This window comes from Stenella coeruleoalba, assembly GCF_951394435.1.
Source record: "Stenella coeruleoalba genome assembly, chromosome: 5".
Taxonomy (NCBI): Eukaryota; Metazoa; Chordata; class Mammalia; order Artiodactyla; family Delphinidae; genus Stenella; species Stenella coeruleoalba.
Genome location: NC_137150.1, coordinates 34,069,393 through 34,096,409, shown reverse-complemented (window position 1 = coordinate 34,096,409; position 27,017 = coordinate 34,069,393). Strand labels below are relative to the sequence as shown.

Here is a 27,017-nt window from a genome sequence, read left to right as displayed (position 1 = left end):
ATTAAAATCACCTGGAGGGTGATTTCTAGGCCCACCCTCACGGTAGGGTTCATGTAGGGCCCGAGAATTGCATTTCTAACAAGCTCCTCGCTGATGATATTTGTCTGGGGATCACAACTTCGAGAACTACTCTAATATCTATACTAGTCTCTTTTGCTTACTCTAAGAGGTGTTGTACAGATCTTCTCTCCCTTCTTTATTACACTGTCAATTCTCTTCTGTGTATCCTCAGAGTTTAGCAATGTGCCTGACTAAGTAGACATTTCATGAATGTCTGCTGATTCCCTGCCCTATCCCACTTATATTCCCTAAAAGTTAGGGACCAAGCTCCTTTCAGCAAAACATTCTATTGCACAAAGCATTCTTTAAGATGCAAAACTGTTTACAACCCCAGAAAATTTCATTGAGATATGAGCAGTCAGACACTATTTACAATTAAATGTGCATGGCCTGCTCTCTGGCATTTTTATCTGTCTGAAAAACTAAGCTAATTATCTTTTGGTTGTTGGCAACTTCTCAATAAGAGAAGTCAAGTGTAATACTGTCACAAGGCAGTTGGTGACATAAAGAAGAAAGAAATTATATTAGAAGAATAAACATTTTCTCCCCTGGGGGTAGGAAAGGGGGTGAGGAGAAGAAAACCACATTAGTAGTTTAAAATGCTCTTTTCTCATGAGAGCATTCAGGAACAACAATGTTGGTTTTTATCAGTTAACATTGAGTTCCTAGAGACGATGCAGTTCTGTTTCAATGCAGCCTTTCCCTGACAGCTCGAAGCTTGCCTTTGCCCCAGAACCATCTTCTAGCCTGATGTGACTCTCCAGTTGAGCTCTAAAGAGAAGAGGATCTCAAAGTAGGTTTTTAATATTTCATAATGTTTTTAGAATTGTTGTGTTAAGGTGTCTAGAGGCCTCTGTGTATTGGATTCTTCAAACAATATTTTTTCTAGTTAGTTGGGCTGAAAAATATAACCAGACATTAGACATATTAGAATGACATATTAAAAATATTAGAATATGATATTCTATAAGGTTAGAAAGTATAATTACAATTTTCTTTTGTTACTGTAAGTTGGATGAAATCCATATTGATTTATCTTTTAGAATAAGGCAGCATGGTTATAAGGCACTCACTTTATAGTAAGACAGCTAGGAGAGAGAGATTTATTAATCCTAGCATCTATTATACTTTTTTTTTTTTTTTTTTTTTTTTGCGGTACGCGGGACTCTCATTGTTGTGGCCTCTCGCGTTGTGGAGCACAGGCTCTGGACGCGCAGGCTCAGTGGCCATGGCTGACGGGCCCAGCTGCTCCGCGGCATGTGGGATCTTCCCGGACCGGGGCACGAACCCGCGTCCCCTTCATCAGCAGGTGGACTCTCAACCACTGCGCCACCAGGGAAGCCCTATTATACTTTTATTTAAATAGGATTGATATATTTTGGAAGTATTCAGTACAGAGGTGGCAAATACATGACTGACAAGACTGCATCTACCTGACTTTGCCCCATTGAATCCAAATGCATCTTCAGAATCCTTCTCAACATGTTAGATGATACAGGTAGAAGCCTGGCTCTGGAGTCAAGACAGAGCTGGGTTTGAATATATGCTACTGTAGTTACTAAAGACATGGCCTTGGACAAGGTTCTAATCTCTAGGCACTAGTGTTAGTAAACAGTGGTAATGATTATAGCTATCTTACTAAAGTTCTAGTGAGCTGAAATGAGAGAATGTAACACATTCCTTAGCACAGGGCCTGGCACAAAGAGCTCCATAATATTAGCTATTCTTCCTCTTATTATTATTATCATTAGCTAATAAGGATGGGTAAAGGGTGAAATTATTTGAGTGCCACCCTCCTCCATAGTGTTTAGATCATGTCCAGGCAGAGGCCTTATTCGTTAGGTTTCCGAGTCGCTTACCTAATTGGGCTCTATCCCTCTGGCATGACAGCACAACTGAGTGAGCGCACAGTCACCTACCCAACTGAGCTACAACCTTCTGATTCCAAGCCCAGCTCTCCCTGCAGCCTCCACCTCCTCCAAACCACCCTGCTCAAATTATGGTGGTTCAGACAGGAGAAGCTGCTGTTACTGTCATTTTCCACATCCTCTCAACCCTTAGAGCGCCCAGCTGAGAACTGTCTCGTACCACTTATTCCTGCTCCCATCTCTCACTAGAGTTTAAAGATACTGAATGCAAGAGCTCCATTCTATTTAGCTTCCCAAGTATATCTTAGACTCATCCAATTCTCTCCACATACATGCTGCCATCCCTCTAATTCAACACACCATTAATCTCTTGCCTGGATTGCTGAAATAGCCTCTTACATTGGCTCTTTCCTTCCTCTTTTACTTCCCTCCCAACCAGTCTCCATCTTGGCCAGTTTGATATTTTAAAAGTGCAGTCCTGACCATGACCCCTCCTTAAAATATTTCAACACCTTCCCAGGCTCTTGTAATAAAATGCAAAATCAAGAGCCAAGTCTACATGGGGCAATATGAATTTGCCTCTGCCTATTTCTCCATCCCCATATCATACTCTTTTCTCTGTGTCACAGCTATACTGGCATATTTCAGATCCTCACATAAGCCAACCTCTTTCCTTTCTCAGGGCCTTTGCACATTCTATTCCTTTTGCCTGGAATGCTATTCCCTTGGCTGTTAACCTGCTTGGCTGTGATTCCCCCTTTAGGTTTTGTTTCAACTGTTCCTTCTTCAGAGAAGTCTTCACTCATTCCCCCTCCCTAATATAAGTTATATCCTCACCTATTATTCTCTCCAGATTATTTTTATTTTTCTTCCATGGAGCTCAGCATATAACTCTACACTTGCTTGTTGCATATTTCTTTCCCCTTCTACACTGTGATGCTTGTGTGCTTAATAATTCTTCTAGCTCAGGGAAAATCTTAAGCAGGTTCTGTTTAGCTTCACAAGTAAAAGAGCAGGACCTTTCCCTTTCTCATCATCATACCACGTGGTAGATTGTGAGGGCCCCACCTTCTTTTGGGGGAGGGTGCTTACCGTGTCCTGGTATTTTGCAGTGAGGTACCTGTCCTCATGGACTAACTTGGGTAAGGAGTGAACTAAGTCCAGGGACAGGAAAGTGTTACTTGAGCTGGGGGCGTTGCTTGGAATATTTGTCAGTAGTAGGCTAAAATTTCTGTAACAAACTTCAACATTTTAGTGGCTTAACAAGAAAAATTAACTTCAGTTCACATAACACAGATGTTTCTGGTCAGAGTGGGACCAGAAACTCAGGGACTCTTCCAAGAAGGGACTTGGGGACCCAGGCTCCTTCCACCTTTTGGCTTTGCCATTTCCTGTGGCCTTGTAACCTGTCATTTATACCTGGCAGAACAGGAAAGAGGGAGCATGGGGATTGCATTGGAAGTATTTATGGACAGGATAGGAAATGATGTATATCACTTCTTCTCAAGACCATTGGCCAGAACTCCCTGCTTCATGATATGACTTCATCTTTTTGCAAGGGAGGCTGGGAAATAGAGCATAACTGTGTGCCCAGGAAGAAGAGGCGGGCACGGAGTTTGGATGCCTGGGGAAAGGATAGTTTGTATAGACCCAGTGTGGGTGGTGGGTTCTCCCTCTGTGTTGGGTAAATGCAGCCTGGTTGCCGTCTGGTTCCTTGGTGCCCACAAATTCTCCTCACTCTGGCCCTGGGCTGAGATACAGCTGTGCTCATCCACAGCCCTTTCAGGTCTGGAGTGCTCCTTCCTTTCCCCGCTGGCCTCTGTGGCAATTCCCTTGCCCTCCATCTCTCTTCCCCCTTTCAGCTCAGATGAATCTTTGCCATCTAGTGAGGTGTCTGTATGGGTGTGGTCCATTCATGCTAACATACTGTTTATGCTTAATGTCATTTCTATTCCCCTAAAGTATAGGAAATCTCCTTTTATTCTCTGCTTTCTGCTTATTTCATCTCTCCACTGAGGCAATGAGCATAGCCTAGCTACTTGATTGGGAGGAGGGAAAGAAAAAGTGAACTATTGGGAGAAATAACATTGGTTCATATTTCAAAAATATTGTCCCACAACAAGTTTAAGCTCAATGAAGGTAGAGACCTTATCTGTGTATTCACCAGAATATCTCCAGAATCTAGCAAATGGACTCAATAAATATTTAGTGAACAAATAAATGCATGAATAAGCACATGAGTATTGTAAGAAACACCGTTCCTCACAGGTATTCTCTTGCATCCTGATTCCTTCACGCCTTCTCAGTCTTTACTTCTCCGGGGTGTGAGCAGTGCTCTGACAGTGCTCTGCGCTCTGCAGGTTTGACATATTGTCGTATACTTTTACACGTATCCCCATAGACACTTGGAGAGAATAATAATCCAAGAAAACAGGACAGGGAACAATAATAAAAGGAAGAAGAATAAAAAACACCCAGTGCCTGGCACATAGGAGCCCTATAAATATTTACTGAATGAGAGAAAAGAAGAAATGCCAAGTTTTCCCCATTCAGGGACTGAAACAGGCAATTCATGGACATGCATTGAATTCCAACATTCTTTAGTTGAAAGTTTATTAAAGGGAGCTATGCTGTAGCCTGGCCACAATGTCACTCTTGTCCTTCAGCAATACACTAGCTTTGTTTTTCTAGCTGGTGTCTCCGACTCTCAAGGCCTATGTGAGTGCTGGGGGAGAGTTAATGCTCATGAGAGGCAGGATCAGGAGGCTCTGAGGTGGTTCCTGTGCAACACCGAGAAGGAAAGTGATGTGGCTTCATTTGGATTCTAAATCACTGCTTTATTTGCTAATATTTTTGGGGGGTGCAGAATGCAATGAAAAGCTTTCTCTAAACCTCTCCTCAATCTTTGGTGGCCAACACCTCAGGTTGGTACTCCTGACTCTCATATCAAACCCCTTCTTTCTGGTCTATGTCTATTTCACAGACTGAAAGACAAAAATACCATACCCAACCTCTCTTGAAGCCAAAGGAGGCATTTGACAGAATTCTGGACAGGGAGACAAAAGTTACTTTTTTCTACCGTGAATGGACAAGATGGCAGTAGGTGTAGCTGCCATCTTGTGACCATGAGGGAGAGGTCAAGAGAACCACAGAGACGTTGGCCCTGACACTGTTGAGCCACTGAACCAATGCTAGCAGACACCTATCTTCAGACTTCTCTTATGTGAGGGAAAAATAAACCCCCTCTTTGTTTAAGGCACAGAAATGACAGATTCACTTTCAGCCCAAAGTATCCCTTACTGACAGCGCTTCATTCTTTTATTTTCCTTTTTTTTTCCGGATAAAAGTAAACAAAGCAGCTATATTTAATAAATATAAAAACGTTTCCACAAAATATTAAAATAAGTTTTTAAAATATGAAATTGCACGATAGGTGAAACAATTTTGAAAAAGAACGAAGTTGGAGAACTCACACTGCCTGACTTTAAGACTTACTCTAAAACTAAGTTTTTTATAAAGTCTTTATAAATCAAGACAGTGTGTTATTGGCAAAATGGACCAATGGAACATGACACCTAGTCCAGAAAAGATCGAATTGCAAAGTATTCATTACTGTGGAGCATATCCATACAGAGGAAAAATCCAACAACCTAAATTATCTCTTCTGCCTGGAGCTTCAAGTCAGCTCAATTCCCAGTGACTAAGCCTGAGATAAATTGTGATTGTAATGAATATGATTAAAAGTAAATTATTTTTCTTTTCTTTGAAAGCTTTTTTTTATAGTAAAGAAACTTTATTACCCCAATAAGTTATCATCATTTACTTGAAAAATAATAGCAGGAAATACAAAGAAGTAGCAGAAAAATACAGAAGTGGAAGACTTTTTCTAGTCCATCTTCACGACTATTTAAATCTTGAAGCGTAGTCAGAGAAATCCAAATGTAAATATGTGATATAAACCCTATTTTCAAAACCTCACTTTTGTTTGTAGTACCTTTTTATTTTTAGGGGGGGGAGAATGGTTTATTATTTATTTTATTTTATTTTTTTAACATCTTTATTGGAGTATAATTGCTTTACAATGTTGTGTTAGTTTCTACTGTATAACAAAGTGAGTCAACTATACATATACATATATCCCCATATCTCCTCCCTCTTGCATCTCCCTCCCACCCTCCCTAGCCCACCCCTCTAGGTGGTCACGAAGCACTGAGCTGATCTCCCTGTGCTATGTGGCAGCTTCTCACTAGCTATCTATTTTACATTTGGTAGTGTATATAAGTCAGTGCCACTCTCTCACTTCGTCCCAACTTGCCTTCCCCTTCCCCATGTTCTCAAGTCCATTATCTATGTCTGCATCTTTATTCCTGTCCTACCCCTAGGTTCCTCAGAACTGTTTTTTTTTAAATTCCATATATATGTGTTACGATACGGTATTTGTTTTTCTCTTTCTGAATTCACTGTGCGTGAAACATTCTTGGTCCATCCACCTCACTTCAAATAATGCAATTTCGTTCCCTTTTCGGGCTGAGTAATATTCCATTGTATATATGTGCCGCACCTTTATCCATTCATCTGTTGATAGACACTTAGGTTGCTTCCATGTCCTGGCTGTTGTAAATAGTGCTGCAGTGAACATTGTGGTACATGACTCTTTTTTTTTCTTAACACCTTTATTCGGGTATAATTGCTTTAAAATGGTATGTTACTTTCTGCTTTGTAACAAAGTGAATCAGTTATATATGTACATATGTTCCCATATCTCTTCCCTCTTGCGTCTCCCTCCGTCCCACCCTCCCTATCCCACCCCTCCAGGTGGTCACAAAGCACCGAGCTGATCTCCCTGTGTTATGCGGCTGCTTCCCACTAGCTATCTACCTTACGTTTGGTAGTGTATATATGTCCACGCCTCTCTCTCGCTTTGTCACAGCTCACCCTTCCCCCTCCCCATAACCTCAAGTCCGTTCTCCAGTAGGTCTGTGTCTTTATTCCTGTCTTACCCCTAGGTTCTTCATGACATTTTTTCCCTTAAATTCCATATATATGTGTTAGCATAGGGTATTTGTCTTTCTCTTTCAGACTAACTTCACTCTGTATGACAGACTCTAGATCTATCCACCTCATTACAAATAGCTCAATTTTGTTTCTTTTTATGGCTGAGTAATATTCCATTGTATATATGTGCCACTTCTTTATCCATTCATCTGATTATGGGCACTTAGGTTGTTTCCATCTCCGGGCTATTGTAAATAGAGCTGCAATGAACATTTTGGTACATGACTCTTTTTGAATTTTGGTTTTCTCAGGGTATATGCTCAGTAGTGGGATTGCTGGGTCATATGGTAGTTCTATTTGTAGTTTTTTAAGGAACCTCCATACTGTTGTCCATAGTGGCTGAACCAATTCACATTCCCACCAGCAGTGCAAGAGTGTTCCCTTTTCTCCACACCCTCTCCAGCATTTATTGTTTCTAGATTTTTTGATGATGGCCATTCTGACTGGTGTGAGATGATATCTCATTGTAGTTTTGATTTGCATTTCTCTCATGATTAATGATGTTGAGCATTCTTTCATGTGTTTGTTGGCAGTCTGTATATCTTCTTTGGAGAAATGTCTATTTAGGTCTTCTTCCCATTTTTGGATTGGGTTGTTTGTTTTTTTGTTATTGAGCTGCATGTGCTGCTTGTAAATTTTGGAAATTAATCCTTTGTCAGTTGCTTCATTTGCAAGTATTTTCTCCCATTCTAAGGGTTGTCTTTTCGTCTTGTTTATGGATTCCTTTCCTGTGCAAAAGCTTTGAAGTTTCATTAGGTGCCATTTGTTTATTTTTGTTTTAATTTCCATTTCTCTAGGAGGTGGGTCAAAAGGATCTTGCTGTGATTTATGTCATAGAGTGGTCTGCCTATGTTTTCCTCTAAGAATTTGATAGTTTCTGGCCTTACATTTAGGTCTTTAATCCATTTTGAGCTTATTTTTGTGTATGGTGTTAGGGAGTGATCTAATCTCATACTTTTACTTGTACCTGTCCAGGTTTCCCAGCACTGCTTATTGAAGAGGCTGTCCTTTCTCCACTGTACATTCCTGCCTCCTTTATCAAAGATAAGGTGCCCATATGTGCGTGGGTTTATCTCTGGGCTTTCTATACTGTTCCATTGATCTATGTTTCTGTTTTTGTGCCTGTACCATACTATCTTGATTACTGTAGCGTTGTAGTATAGTCTGAAGTCAGGGAGCCTGATTCCTCCAGCTCTGTTTTTCGTTCTCCAAATTGCTTTGACTATTCGGGGTCTTTTGTGTTTCCATACAAATTGTGAAATTTTTTGCTCTAGTTCTGTGAAAAATGCCAGTGGTAGTTTGATATGGATTGCATTGAATCTATAGATTGCTCTGGGTAGTAGAGTCATTTTCACGATGTTGATTCTTCCAATCCAAGAACATGGTATATCTCTCCATCTATTTGTATCATCTTTAATTTCTTTCATCAGTGTCTTATAATTTTCTGCATACAGGTCTTTTGTCTCCTTAGGTAGGTTTATTCCTAGATATTTTATTCTTTTTGTTGCAGTGGTAAATGGGAGTGTTTTCTTGCTTTCACTTTCAGATTTTTCATCATTAGTGTATAGGAATGCAAGAGATTTCTGTGCATTAATTTTGTGTCCTGCAACTTTACCAAATACATTGATTGGCTCTAGTAGTTTTCTGGTAGCAACTTTAGGATTCTCTATGTATAGTATCATGTCATCTGCAAACAGTGACAGCTTTACTTCTTTTTTCCAATTTGGATTCCTTTTCCTCTCTGATTGCTATGGATAAAACTTCCAAAACTATGTTGAATAAGAGTGGTGAGAGTGGGCAAGCTTGTCGTGTTCCTTATCTTAGTGGAAATTCTTTCAGTTTTTCACCATTGAGGATGATGTTGGCTGTGGGCTTCTCATATATGGCCTTTATTATGTTGAGGAAAGTTCCCTCTATGCCTACTTTCTGCAGGGTTTTTATCATAAATGGGTGTTGAATTTTTTAAAATGCTTTCTCTGCATCTATTGAGATGATCATATGGTTTTTCTCCTTCAATTTGTTAATAAGGTTTATCACATTGATAGATTTGCGTATATTGAAAAATCCTTGCATTCCTGGAATAAACCCCACTTGATCATGGTGTATGATCCTTTTAATGTGCTGTTGGGTTCTGTTTGCTAGTATTTTGTTGAGGATTTTTGCATCTATGTTCATCAGTGATATTGGCCTGTAGTTTTCCTTCTTTGTGACATCCTTGTCTGGTTTTGTTATCAAGGTGATGGTGGCCTCGCAGAAGGAATTTGGGAGTGTTCCTCCCTCTGCTATATTTTGGAAAAGTTTGAGAAGGATAGGTGTTAGCTCTTCTCTAAATGTTTGATAGAATTCGCCTGTGAAGCCATCTGGTCCTGGGCTTTTGTTTGTTGGAAGATTTTTAATCACAGTTTCAATTTCAGTGCTTGTGATTGGTCTGTTCATATTTTCTATTTCTTCCTGATTCAGTCTTGGCAGGTTGTGCATTTCTACGAATTTGTCCATTTCTTCCAGATTGTCCATTTTATTGGCATAGAGTTGCTTATAGTAATCTCTCATGATCTTTTTTATTTCTGCAGTCAGTTGTTACTTCTCCTTTTTCATTTCTATTGATTTGAGTTTTCTCCCTTTTTTTCTTGATGTGTCTGGCTAATGGTTCATCTATTTTGTTTATCTTCTCAAAGAACCAGCTTTTAGTTTTATTGATCTTTGCTGTTGTTTCCTTCATTTCTTTTTCATTTATTTCTGATCTGATTTTTATGATTTCTTTCCTTCTGCTAGCTTTGGGGTTTTTTTGTTCTTCTTTCTCTAATTGCTTGAGATGCAAGGTTAGGTTGTTTATTCGAGATGTTTCCTACTTCTTAAGGTGGGCTTGTATTGCTATAAACTTCCCCCTTAGAACTGCTTTTGCTGCATCCCATAGGTTTTGGGTCATTGTGTGTCCATTGTCATTTGTTTCTAGGTATTTTTTAATTTCCTCTTTGATTTCTTCAGTGATCACTTCGTTATTAAGTAGTGTATTGTTTATCCTGCGTGTGTTTGTATTTTTTACAGATCTTTTCCTGTAAATGATATCTAGTCTCATGGCGTTGTGGTTGGAAAAGATACTTGATACAATTTCAATTTTCTTAAATTTAACAAGGCTTGATTTGTGACCCAAGATATGATCTATCCTGGAGAATGTTCCATGAGTACTTGAGAAAAAAGTGTATTCTGTTGTTTTTGGATGGAGTGTCCTATAAATATCTATTAAGTCCATCTTGTTTAATGTATCATTTAAAGCTTGCGTTTCCTTATTTATTTTCATTTTGGATGATCTGTCCATTGGTGAAGGTGGGGTGTTAAAGTCCCCTACTATGAATGTGTTATTGTCGATTTCCCCTTTTATGGCTGTTAGTATTTGCCTTATGTATTGAGGTGCTCCTATGTTGGGTGCATACATATTTACAATTGTTATATCGTCTTCTTGGATCGATCCCTTGATCATTATGTAGTGTCCTTCTTTGTCTCTTCTAATAGTCTTTATTTTAAAGTCTATTTTGTCTGATATGAGAATTGCTACTCCAGCTTTCTTTTGCTTTCCATTTGCATGGAATATCTTTTTCCATCCCCTTACTTTCAGTCTGTATGTGTCTCTAGGTCTGAAGTGGGTCTCTTGTAGACAGCATATATAAGGGTCTTGTTTTTGTATCCATTCAGCCTATCTGTGTCTTTTGGTGGGAGCATTTAGTCCGTTTACATTTAAGGTAATTATCGATATGTATGTTCCTATTCCCATTTTCCAAATTGTTTTGGGTTCGTTTTTATAGGTCTTTTCCTTCTCTTGTGTTTCTTGTCTAGAGAAGTTCCTTTAGCATTTGTTGTAAAGCTGGTTTGGTGGTGCTGAACTCTCTCCGCTTTTGCTTGTCTGTAAAGGTTTTAATTTCTCCATCAAATCTGAATGAGATCCTTGCTGGGTAAAGTAATCTTGGTTGCAGGTTTTTCTCCTTCACCACTTTCAGTATGTCCTGCCATTCCCTTCTGGCTTGCAGGGTTTCTGCTGAGAGATCAGCTGTTAACCTTATGGGGATTCCCTTGTGTGTTATTTGTTGTTTTTCCCTTGCTGCTTTTAATATGCTTTTTTTGTATTTAATTTTTGACAGTTTGATTAATATGTGTCTTGGCATGTTTCTCCTTGGATTTATCCTGTATGGGACTCTCTGTGCTTCCTGGACTTGATTAACTATTTCCTTTCCCATATTAGGGAAGTTTTCAACTATAATCTCTTCAAATATTTTCTCAGTCCCTTTCTTTTTCTCTTCTTCTTATGGAACCCCTATATTTTGAATGTTGGTGCGTTTAATGTTGTCCCAGAGGTCTCTGAGACTGTCCTCAGCTCTTTTCATTCTTTTTTCTTTATTCTGCTCTGCAGTAGTTATTTCCACTATTTTATCTTCCAGGTCACTTATCCGTTCTTCTGCCTCAGTTATTCTGCTATTGATCCCATCTAGAGTACTTTTAATTTCGTTTATTGTGTTGTTTATCATTGCTTGTTTCATCTTTACTTCTTCTAGGTCCCTGTTAAATGTTTCTTGCATTTTGTCTCTTCTATCTCCAAGATTTTGGATCATCCTGACTATCATTATTCTGAATTGTTTTTCAGGTAGACTGCCTATTTCCTCTTCATTTGTTAGGTCTGATGCATTTTTATCTTGCTCCTTCATCTGCTGTGTGTTTTTCTGTCTTCTCATTTTGCTTATCTTACTGTGTTTGGGGTCTCCTTTTTTGCAGGCTGCAGGTTCGTAGTTCCCGTTGTTTTTGATGTCTGTCTCCAGTGGCTAAGGTTGGTTCAGTGGGTTGTGTAGGCTTCCTGGTGGAGGGGACTAGTGCCTGTGTTGTGGTGGATGAGGGTGGATCTTGTCTCTCTAGTTGGCAGGTCCACGTCTGGTGTTGTGTTTTGGGGTTCCTGTGGAGTTATTATGATTTTAGGCAGCCTCTCTGCTAATTGGTGGGGTTGTGTTCCTGTTTTGCTAGTTGTTTGGCATAGGTTTTCCAGCACTGCTGGTTGTTGAGTGAAGCTGAGTGCTGGTGTTGAGATGGAGATCTCTGGGAGATTTTCACCGTTTGATATTATGTGGAGTTGGGTGCTCTCTTGTTGACCAGTGTCCTGAAGTTGGCTCTCCCACCTCAGAGGCACAGCAGTGACTCCTGGCTGCAGCAACAAGAGACTCCACACGGTTCAGAATAAAAGGGAGAAAAAGTAGAGAGAAAGAGTTAATAGAAGTAGATAGAAAGAAAGAAAGAAAGAAAGTAAGAAAGAAAGAAAGAAAGAAAGAAGGTAAAGTATAATAAAGTTATTAAAATTATTTATTAAGAAAAAAATTTTTTTTAAAAATGGACAGATGGAACCCTAGGACAAATGGTGGAAGCAAAGCTATACAGACAAAATCTCACACAGGAGCATACACATACACACTCACAAAAAGAGGAAAAGGGTAAAAATATCATAAATCTTGCTCTCGAAGTCCACCTCCTCAATTTGGGATGATTAATTGTCTATTCATGTATTCCACAGATGCAGGGTACATCAAGTTGATTTTGGAGCTTTAATCCGCTGTTTCTGAGGCTGCTGGTAGAGATTTCCCTTTCTCTTCTTTGTTCTCACAGCTCAGAGGGACTCAGCTTTGGATTTGTCCCCGCCTCTGCGTGTAGGTCGCCAGAGGGCGTCTGTTTTTTGCTCAGACAGGACGGGGTTAAAGGAGCCGCTGATTCGGGGGCTCTGGCTCACTCAGACCGGGGGGAGGGAGGGGCGCGGAGAGCGGGGTGAGCCTGCGGCGGCAGAGGCCAGCGTGACATTGCACCAGCCTGAGGCCTGCCGTGCGTTCTCCCGGAGGAGTTGTCCGTGGATCCTGGGAATCTGGCAATGGCGGGCTGCACAGGCTCCCCGGAAGAGGGGTGTGGATAGTGACCTGTGCTCGCACAGAGGCCCCTTGGTGGCGGCAGCAGCAGCCTTAGCATCTCCCGCCCGTCTCTGGGGTCCACGTTTTTAGCCGCGGCTCGCACCCGTCTCTGGAGTTCCTTTAAGCAGCGCTCTTAAACCCCTCTCCTCGCACACCAGGAAACAAAGAGGGAAGAAAAAGTTTCTTGCCTCTTCGGCAGCTCCAGAGCTTTTCCCGGACTCCCTCCCGGCTAGCCGTGGTGCACTAACCCCTTCAGGCTGTGTTCACGGAGCCAACCCCAGTCCTCTCCCTGCACTCCAACCAAAGCCCGAGCCTCAGCTCGCAGCCCCGCCCTCCCCGGCGGGTGAGCAGACAAGCCTCTCGGGCTGGTGAGTGACGGTCGGCACCGATCCTCTGTGCAGGAATCTCCCCGCTTTGCCCTCCGCACCTCTGTTGCTGTGCTCACCCCCGCGGCTCCGAAGCTCCCCCCTCCGCCTCCAGCAGTCTCCGCCTGCGAAGGGGCTTCCTAGTGTGTGGAAACCTTTCCTCGTTCACAGCTCCCTCCCACTGGTGCAGGTCCCGTCCCTATTCTTATGTCTCTGTTTTTTCTTTTGCCCTACCCAGGTACGTGGGGAGTTTCTTGCCTTTTGGGAGGTCTGAGGTCTTCTGCCAGCATTCAGTAGGTGTTCTGTAGGAGTTGCTCCACGTGTAGATGGATTTCTGGTATATCTGTGGGGAGGAAGGTGATCTCTGCGTCTTACTCTTCCACCATCTTCCCCTCCGCCCTACATGACTCTTTCTGAATTATGATTTTCTCAGGGTATATGCCCAGTAGGGGGATTGCTGGGTCAAATGGTAGTTCTATTTTTAGTTTTTTAAGAAATCTCCATACTATTCTCCATAGTGGCTGTATCAGTTTACATCCCACCAACAGTGCAAAGAGGGTTCCCTTTTCCCCACATCCTCTCCAGCATTTATTGTTTGTAGATTTTTTGATGATGGCCATTCTGACCAGTGTGAGGTAATACCTTATTGTAGCTTTCATTTGCATTTCTATAATGATTAGTGATGTTGAGCATCCTTTCATGTGTTTGTTGGCTCTGTATATCTTCTTTGGACAAATGTCTATTTAGGTCTTCTGCCCATTTTGGATTGGGTTTTTTGTTTTTTTGATATTGAGCTGCATGAGCTGCTTGTATATTTTGGAGATTAATCATTTGTCAGTTGCTTCATTTGCAAATATTTTCTCCCATTCTGAGGATTGTCTTTTCATCTTGTTTATGGTTTCCTTTTCTGTGCAAAAGCTTTTAAGTTTCATTAGGTCCCATTTGTTAATTTCTGGGTTTTTTTCCATTTCTCTAGGAGGTGGGTCAAAAAGGATCTTGCTGTGATATATGTCATAGAGTGTTCTATGTTTTCCTCTAAGAGTTTGATAGTTTCTGGCTTTACATTTAGGTCTTTAATCCATTTTGAGTTTTTTTTTTTTGTGCATGGTGTAAGGGAGTGTCCTAATTTCATTCTTTTACATGTAGCTGTCCAGTTTTCCCAGCACCACTTATTGAAGAGGCTGTCTTTTCTCCATTATATAGTCTTGCCTCTTTATCAATGACAAGGTGACCATACGTGCATGGGTTTATCTCTGGGCTTTCTATCATGTTCCATTGATCGATATTTCTGTGCCAGTACCATACTGTATTGATTACTGTAGCTTTGTAGTATAGTCTGAAGTCAGGGAGCCTGATTCCTCCAGCTCTGTTTTTCTTTCTCAAGATTGCTTTGGCTATTCGGGGTCCTTTGTGTTTCCGTACAAATTGTGAAATTTTTTGTCCTAGTTCTGTGAAAAATGCCTTAGTTTGATAGGGATTGCATTGAATCTGTAGATTGCTTTGGGTAGTAGAGTCATTTTCACAAAGTTCATTCTTCCAATCCAAGAACATGGTATATCTCTCCATCTGTTTGTATCATCTTTAATTTCTCTCATCAGTGTCTTATAGTTTTCTGCATACAGGTCTTTTGTCTCCTTAGGTAGGTTTATTCCTAGGTATTTTATTCTTTTTGTTGCAGTGATAAATGGGAGTGTTTCCTTAATTTCTCTTTCAGATTTTTCATCATTAGTGTATAGAAATGCAAGAGATTTCTGTGCATTAATTTTGTATCCTCTACTTTACCAAATTCATTGATTAGCTCTAGTAGTTTTCTGGTAGCCTCTTTAGGATTCTCTATGTATAGTATCGTGTTATCTACAAACAGTGACAACTTTACATCTTCTTTTCCAATTTGGATTCCTGTTATTTCTTTTTCTTCTCTGATTGCTCTGCCTAAAACTTCCAAAACTATGTTGAATAATATTAGTAAGAGTGGGCAACCTTGTCTTGTTCCTGATGTTAGTGGAAATGGTTTCATTTTTTCACCATTGAGAACAATGTTGGCTATGGGTTTGCCATATATGGCCTTTATTATGTTGAGGAAAGTTCCCTCTATGCTTTCTTTCTGGAGGGTTTTTATCATAAATGGGTGTTGAATTTTGTTGAAAGCTTTTTCTGCATCTATTGAGATGATCATATGTTTTTTATCCTTCAGTTTTTTAATATGGTTTATCACATTGATTGATTTGCATATATTGAAGAATCCTTGCATTCCCGGGATAAATCCCAGTTGATCATGTTGTATGATAGTTTTAATGTGCTGTTGGAGTCTTTTTCCTAGTATTATTTTTAAAACTATCTGTATTGGAGTATAATTGCTTTACCATGGTGTGTTAGTTTCTGCTGTATAACAAAGTGACTCAGCTGTATGTATACATATATCCCCATATCTCCTCCCTCTTTCGTCTCCCTCCCACACTCCCTATCCCACCCCTCTAGTTGGACACAAAGCACCAAGCTGATCTCCCTGTGCTATGCAGCTGCTTCTCAGTGGCTATCTTCTCTTACACTTGGTAGTGTATATATGTCCATGCCACTGTCTCACTTCATCCCATGCTTGCTAGTATTTTGTTGAGGATTTTTGCATCTATGTTCATCAGTGATATTCGCCTGTAGTTTTCTTTCTTTGTGACATCTGTGTCTGGTTTTGGTATCAGGGTGATGGTGGTCTCGTTGAATGAGTTTGGGATTGTTCCTCATTCTGCTATATTTTGGAAGTGTTTGAGAAGGATATGTGTTAGCTCTTCTCTAAATGTTTGATAGAATTCGCCTGTGAAGCCATTTGGTCCTGGGCTTTTGTTTGTTGGAAGATTTTTAATTACAGTTTCAATTTCAGTGCTTGTGATTGGTCTGTTTATATTTTCTATTTCTTCCTGGTTCAGTCTCGGAAGGTTGTGCTTTTCTAAGAATTGTTCCATTTCTTCCAGGTTGTCCATTTTATTGGCATATAGTTGATCCTCTCATGATCATTTGTATTTCTGCAGTGTCAGTTGTTACTCCTCTTTTTGCATTTCTAATTCTATTGATTTGAGTCTCCTCCCTTTTGTTCTTGATGACTCTGGCTAATGGTTTATCAAAACTGTTTATCTTCTCAAAGAACCAGCTTTTAGTTTTATTGATCTTTGCTATTGTGTCATTCATTTCTTTTTCATTTATTTCTGATCTGATCTTTATGATTTCTTTCCTACTGTTAACTTTGGGGGTTTTTGTTCTTCTTTCTCTAATTGCTTTAGGTGTAAGGTTAGGTGGTTTGTTTGAGATTTTTCATGTTTCTTGAAGTAGGATTGTATTGCTATAAGCTTCCCTCTTAGAACTGCTTTTGTTGCATCCCATAGGTTTTGGGTCATCGTGTTTTCATTATCATTTGTTTCTAGGTATTTTTTGATTTCTTCAGTGATCTCTTGGTTATTTAGTAGTGCATTGTCTAGCCTCCATGTGTTTGTATCTTTTACAGTTTTTTCCCTGTAATCAATATCCAGTCTCATAGCATTGTGGTCGGAAAAGATACTTGATACAATTTCAATTTTCTTAAATTTACCAAGGCTTGATATGATCTATCCTGGAGAATGCTCCATAGACACTTAAGAGCAAAGTGTATTCTATTGTTTTTGGATGGAATGTCCTATATAAATATCAATTAAGCCCATCTTGTTTAATATGTCATTTAAAGCTCGTGTTTCCTTACTTATTTTCACTTTGAATGATCTTTCCATTGGTGAAAGTGGGGTGTTAAAGTTCCCTACTATTATTGTGTTACTGTTGATTTCCCCTTTGATGGCTCTTAGCATTTGCCTTATGTATTGAGGTGCTCCTATGTTGGGTGCATAAATATTTGCAATTGTTTTATCTTCTTCTTGGATTGATTCCTTGATCATTATGTAGTGTCTTTCTTTGTCTCTTCTAATAGTCTTTATTTTAAAGTCTATTTTGTCTGATATGAGAATTGTGACTCCAGTTCTCTTTCTTTTTTTTTTTTGTTAGGTAAATTGTAATTTTTATTGGAAAACAAATATACATCTTGGAGTCGATTTGAGGCAAATTGTGCCATAAGCAGATTTTCTTTAAGTGGCTAAAACAACAAGCAAGTAACAATAAAAGAAATTGTTTCTGGTAAAGGACCAGCAGTACAAAAAGATAGTGTATGAGTGCTGGATAAAACACCAATTTTGCAATAGTGCTACTTTTAAGTACATACTGTTGACTGTTCATAGTCCACACAGAGTTACAACTCCACACTTCAAGAACAACATGATGACAGTTCCTAAAGAAAACAACTTAAAAAAAAGGCATAACCCACATGTTCCCTCATTTGACAAACTCAGTCTAAGTTTAGAAGTGCAGAAAGGCTTAGATATATCCAGAGTAAGCCACATGCAACGTGTTACTTGTTTAATTTTTCTAAAATATAAGGTTTCAGGACAATGACAGTAAGATAAGAGAATAAAACATGGAGGAATGAAGTCCTAATACATGCATTTTTTTTTGACAGTAGGGTGAAACCTTTTACAGATAAGTTACAAACAAAGAAAAGGCAAATAAACGTTTTTGTACAAGAAATTTAACACACTCTGTACAATGTCTTCACTTTGCTGTCATCAATTGTACAAACTCTTCATAGTTTACTTGATTATCACCATCAATATCTGCTTCCCTGATCATTTCATCAACCTCTTCACCTCTTAACTTCTCTCCAAGGTTTGTCATCACATGGCGGAGCTCTGCTGCACTAATATAGATATTACCATCCTTATCAGATACATGGAATGCTTCCCTAATTTCTTCCTAACTGTCTGCATCTTTCATTTTTATTGCCATCATTGTCAGAAATTCCGGGAAGTCAATTGTGCCATTACCATCAGCATCCACTTCATTAATCATGTACTGTAAGTCTGCTTCTGTGAGATTCTACCCATGAGACCTCATTACAGTTCACAATTCCTTTGTTGTTATAGTTCCATAACCATCCTTGTCAAATAGTGAAAAAGCTTCTTTGAATTCTGTAATCTGCTCTTCAGTCAGTCACTCAGCCATGCTGCAAGCGCTACTGGTCTCCGGGACGCGACTACACAACCACTCAGCTCACTTGCTCCACTTGGACTCCAGCTTTCTTTTGATGTCCATTTGCATGGAATATCTTTTTCCATCCCCTCACTTTCAGTCTGTATGTGTCCCTAGGTCTGAAGTGGGTCTCTTGTACCCAACATATATACGGGTCTTGTTTTTGTATCCATTCAGCCAGTCTATGTCTTTTGGTTGGAGCATTTAATCCATTTACATTTAAGGTAATTATCTATATGTATGTTCCTATTACCATTTTCTTAATTGTTTTGGGTTTGTTATTGTAGGTCTTTTCCTTCTCTTGTGTTTCCTGCCTAGAGAACTCCCTGTAGCATTTGTTGTTAAGCTGGTTTGGTGGTGCTGTATTCTCTTGGTTTTTGCTTGTCTGTAAAGGTTTTAATTTCTCTGTCAAATCTGAATGAGATCCTTTCTGGGTAGAGTAATCTTGGTTGTAGGTCTTTCCCTTTCGTCACTTTAAACACATCCTGCCACTCCCTTCTGTCTTGCTGAGTTGCTACTGAAAGATCAGCTGTTAACCTTATGGGGATTCCCCTATATGTTATTTGTTGCTTTTCCCTTGCTGTATTAAATATTTTTCTTTGTATTTAATTTTTGATAGTTTAATTAATATGTGTCTTGTCATATTTCTCCTTGGCTTTATCTTGTATTGCACTCTCTGTGCTTCCTGGACTTGACTGACTATTCCCTTTCCCATATTAGGGAAGTTTTCAACTATAATCTCTTCAGATATTTTCTCAGTCCCTTTCTTTTCCTCTTCTTCTTCTGGGACCCCTATAATTCAAATGCTGGTGCATTTAATGTTGTCCCAGAGGTCTCTGAGAGTGTCCTCAATTCTTTTCATTCTTTTTTCTTTATTCTGCTCTGCAGTAGTTATTTCCACTATTTTATCTTCCAGGTCTCTTATCCGTTCTTCTGCCTCAGTTATTCTGCTATTGATTCCTTCTAGAGAATTTTTTATTTCATTTATTGTGTTGTTCATCATTGTTTGTTTGCTCTTTAGTTCTTCTAGGTCCTTGTTAAACATTTCTTGTATTTTCTCTATTCTATTTCCAGGATTTTAGATCATTTTTACTATCATTATTCTGAATTCTTTTTCAGGTAGACTGCCTATTTCCTCTTCAGTTGTTTGGTCTGGTGTGTTTTTACTTTGCTCCTTCATCTGCTGTGTATTTCTCTGTCTTCTCATTTTGCTTATCTTACTGTGTTTGGGGTCTCCTTTTCACAGGCTGCAGGTTTGTTGTTCCTGTTGTTTTTGGTATCTGCCTCCAGTGGGTAAGGTTGGTTCAGTGGGTTGTTTAGGCTTCCTGGTGGAGGAGACTGGTGCCTGTGTTCTCGTGGGTGAGTCTTGATATTGTCTTTCTGGTGGGCAGGACCATGTCTGGTGTGTGTTTTGGGGTCTCTGTGGCCTTATTATGATTTTAGGGAGCCTCTCTGCTAATGGGTGGGGTTGTGTTCCTGTCTTGCTAGTTGTTTGGCATGGGGTGTCCAACACTGGAGCATGCTGGTCATTGCGTGGACTGGGTCTTAGCATTGAGACGGAGATCTCTGGGAGAGCTCTTGCCGAATGATATTATGTGGGACCAAGACGTCTCTGGTTGTCCAATATCCTTATCTGGGCTCTCCCATCTCAGAGGCTCAGGCCTGACACCTGGCCGGAGCAACAAGACCCTGTCAACCACACAGTTGATTTTGGAAGCCGAGAAATACCTCTGCAAGTTGGAGGTCCAGGAAAGCTGGTGGTGTAGTTCCAGTCCAAGACCCAAGCCTGAAGGCCTGGAGAAACATGCCGCAAGTACACTTCCAGGGCAAAGAGGCGGGTCTGTAGTACCTTTTGTTTTCCTTTGTGCTCTGTCTAGTTTCATTTGCTCATAGGTTGCTCTGGGCAGAGGCCTTGCACTGATGCTTCAGACCAGAATTCCTAGTGAGAAACGGTTCTTCTCCAAAGCTTTTTAAAATTTATTTTAAAATTTACATTCAGTACAATTCTCTCTTTTTGGTGTACAGTTGTGTGAGTTTTTCAAATTTTTAATATATCCTTTGTTACAGATTTTTTAATTGAAATATAGTTGATGTATTATATTGTGTAGGGTCAGGTGTACAGCAAAGTGATTCAGTTATATATATATATATTTTTCATGTTATTTTCCATTACTGGATACTAGAAGATATCGAATATTGTTCCCTGTGTTATACAGTAAATCCTTGTTGCTCATCTATTTTATGTATAGTAGTTTGTGTCTGTTAATCCCATACTCCTCATTTCGCCCTCCCTCTTCCTTTTCTTCTTTTTTATTCTCTTTTTTATACAGCAGGTTCTTATTAGTTATCCATTTTATACATATTAGTGTATATATGTCAATCCCAATCTCCCAGTTCATCCCACCACCATCACCACCACTTTCCCCCTTGGTGTCCATACATTTGTTCTCTACATCTGTGTCTCTATTTCTGCCTTGCAAACTGTTTCATCTATACCATTTTTCTAGATTCCACATATATGTGTTAATATACGATATTTGTTTTTCTCTTTCTGACTTACTTCACTTTGTATGACTTCTCTAGGTCCATCTACGTCTCTACAAATGACCCAATTTTGTTCCTTTTTCTGGCTGAGTAATATTCCATTGTATATATGTGCCACATCTTCTTTATCCATTCATCTGTCGATGGACATTTTGGTTGCTTCCATGTCCTGCCTATTGTAAATAGTGCTGCATGAACATTGGGGTGCATGTGTCTTTTTGAATTATGGTTTTCTCTGGGTATATGCCCAGTAGTGGAATTGCCGGATCATATGGTAGTTCTATTTTTAGTTTTTTAAGGAACCTCCATACTGTTCTCCATAGTGGCTGTATAATTTACATTCCCACCAGTAGTGCAGGAGGGTTCACTTTTCTCCACACCCTTTCCAGCATTTGCTGTTTGTAGATTAAGAGTGAACTCTGCACTAGCCTTTTCTTGGCAAGGCTACACATCTCCAATCCGAGGTTTTCTTGCTATCTCCCTCTGATCTCCCTGGAGTTTTAGAAAAACTCCTGAGCCCCTCAGGTGAGCCAGTCCTGGCACTGTCCAGTATCAGCACCAGCTATACTACCTCTAGTCTGGAGCAGTTGCTGGGATGGTTCTTTCTTGTGCTCCCACCCACCCCCCTTTTCCTGCCTTTACTAATTTTCTCCCCAGACACATCATCCATCCCCCTCCATCAGGTATCTTTGGCTCTGTTTCCTTCTTTCTCATTCCTTCCCCTAGACCGTGATATAGATCATGTCATCCCCTTGATTAACCCTCCAACAAATTCTGCTTTCACAGGGTGCATTCCTTCAACACATCAGAGGCCTTGGGCATCACTGGTCATTGGTCTTCCATCAGGAGTGCTCTGCCCACATCTTGGCATGCCCAACCCTCTCTGGACATTAAGATCTCCCACCACATCTTTTCTTCTCAAGCAGGTCTTCCTGACCACTCTACCTCCCCACCCTGCATCACTTCACCCATTAAAATTTTTTTCTTCAAAGCTTTATTAGTCTCTGATTATCTTGTTCATTATTTTGTTTTCTTTATTATTTGCCATCTCCCCTCACCTAAGTCTCCATGAGAGCAAGGGCCTTATCTACTAAAAGATGACATTTGTCTTTGGTTTATAAGAAAATGAATTAACTTTCAGGGAAAGGTCCAGGTAGTGTGTCCCTGTTTCCTCAGAACAGTCTGGGTTATTTCCATGTCATTATTAATAGCACTCACTTTCATTCTCAAAAGTGTGCCAGTGGGATGGTGAGAATACCTTTCTCTGGGTCTCTTGTCATTGGTGCTAAGCACTAAGAATTATCTTTTTGTGTTTTTTTTTTTTATTGAAGTATAGTTGATTTACAACGTTAGTTTCAGGTGGACAGCAAAGTGATTCAAGTTCACATATGTATATATAAATATATATATATTCTTTTCCCTTATAGGTTATTATAAAATATTGAGTATAGTTCCCTGTGCTATACAGTAGGTCCTTGTTGGTTATCTATTTTATGTATAACAGTGTGCTTATGTTAATCCCAAACTCCTAATTTTTCCCTTCCCCCCTTTCTCCTTTAGTAACCATAAGTTTGTTATGTCTGTGAGTCTATTTCTGTTTTGTATATAAGTTCATTTGTTGTTATTTTTTTTTTTAGATTCTACATGTAAGTGATACCATATGATATTTGTCTTTCTCTGTCTGGCTTACTTCACTTAGTATGATAATCTCTATGTCCATTCATGTTGCTGAAAATGGCATTATTTCATTCTTTTTTATGGCAGAGTAATATTCTATTGTATAAATATACTACATCTTTTTTATCTATTCATCTGTTGATGGACATTTAGGTTGTTTCCATGTCTTGGCTATTGTAAATAGTGCTGCAGTGAACATTGGGCTGCATCTATCTTTTTGGATATATGCCCAGGAGTGGGATTGCTTGGTCATATGGTAGCTCTATTTTTAGTTTTTTAAAGAACCTTCATACTGTTCTCCATAGTGGCTGCACCAATTTACATTCCCACCAACAGTGCAGGAGGGTTCCCTTTCTCCACACTCTCCCCAGCATTTACTGTTTGTAGAATTTTTGATGATGGCCATTCTGACCTGTGTGAGGAATTATCTTTTTGTGATCAGCACTCTTTGTAACCAAACTTCCCTGACACAAGGAAGGCCTCAGCCTCAATGTAGATTTGATTTGAGGCAGGGAATGGATATGGGGTAAACATACAAACTGTAAATGTCAGCTCCCTCAGTTGACATAAAATTATTTCTCTGCTATAAAAGTACATTTGACTATTTTTAATAATTTCAGAGTATCCTGGCATATGGATGCCTGCTAATTTATCTAACTAATCCCTTATTAATGAATATTTCAATTCTTTTCAGTTTTTTCGTTGTTAACAATGTTGTGACAATGAACATTCATATATATTTGTTTTTGTATACTGGTGAAAATTCTCATCAGGTTAAATTTCTACATATGAAATTGCTGGATCAAGAGGTCCTCATGTTTACAAAGCTGATGGTTATTGTCTAAGGCCATTTGAAACAGGAAATTCCACTAAAGCAAGCATGTGTTTCAGTTTCCATTTGGGGGTAATACACTTATATTTTACACATACATACAAATATGCCCTCTATGAGGAAAAATTTTTAGATATTCAAACTATATAATTATCTTTTGCATTCCCAGCTTTTACTTTAATGATCTCTAATGCATGCATATGGAGTGAATTCATGGATCATTAGCAGTGATATGCCTTTTGTGTTTATTTTAAGCTATGTAATGGTCACAGATGGATCCCTAATTTACCCATTTCTCCCTATTTTTAGACAGGAGTCCCAATGTCTACAAACTTAAGGGGATAGTTATATGCTAAACTCTGAAATAAAGTCAGTCTTTGTGATATTAGTGTGGGTACACTAAAACCACATCATATTAGAGCTGTAGGGATCTTATAGATCTATAACTGGAGTGCCCCAATTCATAGTTTGGGATGCAAATAAGGCACCACTCAGGTGGGGTCCCAAAGTTGAATGTGGGAGCTCTCGCATGCCCAGTGAACAGGAAATACAGTGACCTTTGCTGGGATCCCCTTCCTCTAATAGGCCAGGGCTCTCCTGGTCATTTCTGTTTCAACTTCTGGAGTCCCAACTGAGACTGGGGACTCTTGTCGTTCCACAGAGGTTGGTGGCTCTAGGGGAAGCCGCTAGTGTAGCTTGCTTTGGCCACCGCTCTTCTTTAAGGGACCAAAGAGAAGGTCCCAGCCCTCAGGAGTAAGTTCAGCCAGTGGTGGGCTTCAGGCAAACCTGGCTTGGATTCCCATCATTATAGCTCCTCACTCACATGGCCACTTCCCCAGGACTCAAGCCTGCTCCCTGATCCTAGGTTGGGTCTGGTCCCAGTGTGCACTACACTTTTGAACTCCTAAGTTGGTGCAGAAGCTGGGCTGGTGGTCCTATCTTTTCTCCTTGGTGGTGAGTTTACCTAGGGTTCTCGTGGCCCTTCCCTGACTCTAAGAATAGCTCAGGGCAATCCCCAGTTCGCCCTGACTAGTTTTAATTTTCGAGAAAAAGTGTAAGTGTCTTGATCCCCTCCTGCCCTCATCCCCTACGAGTGTCTTGGGCTCCAAATACAAACTTGGTTGCTCCCTGACAGTGGTCTCCATGCTTCGCACATCACTATTTTTTCTCTCTCTCTCTGATATTAAATTCCATTTTACTCATCTGTTCTACTGGAGATCACTTAAGTCTAGTCCCCTCATTTTAAAAGTGAGGAAACTGAGGCACAGAGAGAAGAGAAGTTACTTACCCATGTCACACACCTGGTCACGATAGACCAGAGACAAGAATTCTTGCCTTCTAAATCATAATTCAGAGCTCTGTTGTTTCCACTAAGATGCTTCTGTTTTGTGGGTTTTCTCAGATGAATTTTGAAATGCTAGCCATTTTCTTTCTACATTCTTGGCCACATTCCAAGCTGCCCAGCTGAAAAATGGTCAGACATGCTGGGTACGTTTTTATTTACCTAGTAGTGATTTCCAGAGTCAAAACCAAACCGCTCATTAAAATCAGCTGCTGTTTCAGAAAACTCACATCATTGTCCCCCTTCATTAGGACAGAATAATCAAGAGCTAGCCCTGAGCACATTCATTGTCCTAGAATGTGCTTTGATGCTTCTCTGTGACCCAATGAATCTAGAAAAATCTTTATGCTGCAGCCCAGCGTTTGGTGCATGTTTCCCTTTCCATAGCTCCTCTCGACTCTCCTTTGGGTCAAATCTTTTCAAGGAGTTTCTCATTCTGTTTCATCCTAAACATTTGTCACTTGATGGACAGCTGAAGGAAGCAACTGGAAAGTGGTTTGGAGAGGTAATAAATCCGTGTGAAAAGCAATCTCAAGTTTTGGTTGTTGACCCCAAGGGCTGGATTCCTTACCTATGGCATGGAGTCCTGGGCGTTCACCCATTCCTCAGGCTGACTGCTGGCTTTGGGTGGGACGTGCAGACAGGTCATGGGTGGGGGAAGAGAAGGGTAGGAGTGTTCACATTTACAGGTCCTTCTCCTCAGGAATTCTATTTCACAAAGCCCAGAGTTTTGCTGAGTATTGGCAGAATACATGGAGTTGACCTGCCTAACATTGGGTCAGACTGCCAGGCAGCATTAGTCAGGACACCATTCTACAAAGACGGCCTCCAGAACTTTCTGAAAAACACCTTTGAAAGAATCATGTTTCCATCTTGATTTATCTTTATGTATTAAAATGCAGTGAAGACTTAACTCTCTAGGTTTGCAACCATAAATTTTACTAAAATGTCACAGTTCCACTCTGTCATCCATGTTGGCTCATATCTCTAGGAGAGAAGTTCTCAGCCCTGGTAGCACATTGAATCAGCTGGCGGACTTTTAGAAATTTCCAATGCCCTGGCCACTACTCAGAGGAATTAAATCAGACCCTCTTGGGGTGGGACCTAGGTATCAGTACTTTTAAAAACCCTCTGGTGATTCTGCTGTGTAGTTTAGGTTAAGAACCACTGCCTAAAAATTACTCCCTACAGGCAATAATTTGCCTAAAGTACAAACTCTAAGCTTTGTGAGGGCAGAAACTGGTCTGTTTTCTCTCACTCATCCCCGACACCTCTAATACCTCCTGGCCCATAGTTGGTACTTAATAAATACTAAGTGAATGAATACATGTTTATTTTGAACTTCATAAAAATGTATATAAAGAAATGTTCTTCCTTTTGCCTGGGGATAATGTTACGCATCTGTAGTCATGGCACTAGATCAGGGTTAGAGGCTTCTAGTTACCCTGAATTCTTAAATTACAGGATCCTGGAAGGTTTATGGCCCTCAGGGAGGGGCATGGCTGCCCAGAGCTGAGGGGACTTTTAGGTGGGATCAGCACAGTGGCTATTTACCAACTGGAATGAAAGCATTTTGATATTTTGACCATAGGTCCTTCTGTACTCATGTATAAGCAGGCCACAGTGATTTGGGCTTTTCCTTCTACTGTTGCCAGAGATTTCTAGTCTCAAAGGCTGTGTATGATCTGGTGTTGTCCTCTCTCTGACTTCACTTTCTATCATTCCCCAGTCCCTCTCCCTGCACTCCAACCACACTGGCCTTCTCTGTGTTTCTTGAACACTGTCAAGCTCCTTCTTGCCTCAGTGTCTTTGCACTTGTTGTTTAGTCTGCTGGACCATTCACCTGATGGAGGCATGCAAAGTCATGGTGCAAAGGGCTTGGATACAAAGAGAGGCATGACAGCAATCAGTTTGGCAAGAAACCTACCACGTGGCCCCTTTAGGTCAACACTCAGTCTCTCAAATAAAATGCTCAGCACCTCAGTTTTCGTCTCTCTCTCTCTCTCTCTCTCTCTCTCAGTTTGTGCTCAAAAACATTTTTGTTGCCTGCTAGAATCTGAATATTAATTATTTTCTTTATGTTTCTGCAATAAATCTCCTAATTGTCTTTTCTTTCCCTTTCTACTCCATACTCCCTGGCCATCCCCTTCCCCAGATTAATGCTTTATACTGGTTAAGGAGATGCTTCATATGGAAATACAAAGGAGAAATGCACATTTATATGGTTTAAGATACTATCTCAATTAT

General features: G+C 40.1%; 1 pseudogene across 1 annotated transcript; it reads right to left on the bottom strand.

The window, feature by feature from the left end:
* Positions 1–17,898: 17,898 nt before the first annotated feature.
* Positions 17,899–18,461, bottom strand: LOC307186328 (neo-calmodulin-like; annotated as a pseudogene). Its single transcript has one exon. The product of its transcript is annotated as a neo-calmodulin-like (transcript).
* Between the last annotated feature and the right edge of the window lie 8,556 nt (positions 18,462–27,017).